We start from the raw sequence: 2,272 nt of genomic DNA, 5'->3' as shown, positions 1-2,272 counted from the left end.
ATCCACATTCTCCATACATAATTTTCTACACCTGTATCATTTCTCCTCTTAAGACTTATTTTTTCCAAGCTAAACAATCCCAGCTGTTGGAACCTTCCCTCATAGGGGAGATGCTCCAGTCCCCTGATAGTTTTAGTTGCCCTTTTCTGTATCATCTTATACTTGAAGATGGAATTTCTTTGCCCCAATGTGTACCATTTTGCACTTGCTTGCATTGAAATGCATTTGCCATTTTGCTGCCCATTCTCCCAGTTTGGAGAGATCCTTCTGGAGATCCTTGCAATTGCATTTTATTTTAACCACCCTAAATAATTCAGTGTCATTAGCAAATTTGGCCACTTCACTACACATTCCTAATTCCAGGTCATTTATGAGTAAGTGGGACCCCACTGTTTTCATCCTTCCATAGGATAATTTACCATTTATTCCTACTCTCTTTCTGTTCTTTAACCCGTTACTGATCCACAAGAGGACCTCTCCTCTTATTCCATGACTGCTATGTTCGTTCAGGAGACTTTGGAGAAGGACTTTGTCAAAAGCCTTTTGGAAGTCCAAATAAACAATGTCTACCTGATCATCCCTGTTGACTGACACTCTCAAAGAACTCTAAAAGATTACTGAGAGGACTTACCTTTGCGGAAGCCATGTTGATTTTTCTTCAGCAGTGTTTGTCCTTCTATGTACTTACTAATCTTATTTTTAATAATGCTTTCAACCAATTTACCCAAAACAAGAGGTTCAGCTAACTGGCCTGTAATTTCTGTACACTCCCCCCCACCCCACCCCAAAATCCTTTTTAAAAACTGGTGTCACACTGGCCATCTTACAGAGGGACGACATGTTACATATTTTTGTTTGAAGATCACCAATTTCATATTTTAGTTCTTTAAGAACTCTAGGATGGATAACATCTGGCCCCAGTGAATTATTAACTTTCAGTTTATCAGTAAAGCTGAGCATTTCATCTTTTGTCACCGCTATTTGCTTCAATTTCTCAGACGTCCTTCCTGAAAATTTCTATTCAAGCACTGATATCTGTGCAGTGAAGACTGATGAAAAGAATTCATTCAGCTTCTCCACAATCTCTTTATCCTCTATTCAATGAAGTACTCCTTTAACTTCATTGCCATGCAATGGTCCAACTGCCTCCCTAGCTGGTTTCCTGCTTCAAATATATTTAAAGAATTGTTACTGTTGGCCTTGATGTTAGCTATATGCTCCTCAAAATGCATTTTTGCACCTTTTATTGTCTGCTTACATCTCCTTTGTGCAAATTTGTGTTCACATTTGTTCTCATTTGGGCAAGACTTCCATTTTTTGAAGGAAAACTTTTTTTCTATAATAGCTTCCTTGACACTGCTCGTTAACCATACAGGTGACTTTTTGGACTTGGTGCTACCTTTCCTAACCTGTGGTATACATTTTAGCTGAGCTTGTTATTGTGATTTTGAGTAACCTCCAAGCATTTTGAAGGGATTTAACCCTCTTGACTCCCCCTTTCAGCTTTCTTTTCACCAGTTCCCTCTTTCAGAGAGGTTTCCTTTTTTGAAGTCAAATGTGACTGCATTGGACTTCCTTGGTAATTTCCCACTTAAGTACATATTGAATCTGATAGCACTGTAGTCACTGTTCCCAACTGATTCTACAACATTCATATCTCATACTAGGTCTTGGGTGACACCGTTTAGGATTAAATCAAGGGCCGCCTTCTGTCTGATGGGTTCCATGACCAACTGTTTTAGGGCACAGTTGTTCAGAGCATCAAGAAATTTAACCTCTTTGTCTTTATTGGAACATGCATTTATCCAACCAATGTGGGGGTAATTGAAGTCACCCATTATTACAACACTTCCTCATTTGGAGGCCTCCCTGATTTCATTTTCCATCTCAAGATCACCCTGGGCATTCTTGCCTGGAGGACGATAGCATGCTTCTAATACTAGATTAGTTGTGGATCCTGGTGCTGTCACCCACAGCACTTCTGTGGAAGAACCTACCCCCTTAACATTTTCTGGTCTCCTTGACGCTATGCCCTCTTTGACATACAGAGCAAAACCTCCTCCAGTATGCCCTTCTCTGTCCTTCTTATATAGTTTATATCCAGAGGTGACCATATCCCACTGGTTCTCTCCATTCTACCAGGTTTTTGTAATGCCTGCTATATCTAGGTTTTTCTTTAAAACCAGGCACTCCAACTTCCCCATTTTGGCTCGGAGGCTTTTCACATTTTCATAGAATCACCTATACAGGGTGTCTCTCCCCAGATGTCTCT

This window comes from Elgaria multicarinata, chromosome 4, assembly GCF_023053635.1.
Source record: "Elgaria multicarinata webbii isolate HBS135686 ecotype San Diego chromosome 4, rElgMul1.1.pri, whole genome shotgun sequence".
Classification (NCBI taxonomy): Eukaryota; Metazoa; Chordata; class Lepidosauria; order Squamata; family Anguidae; genus Elgaria; species Elgaria multicarinata.
This window is presented reverse-complemented; position numbering follows the sequence as displayed.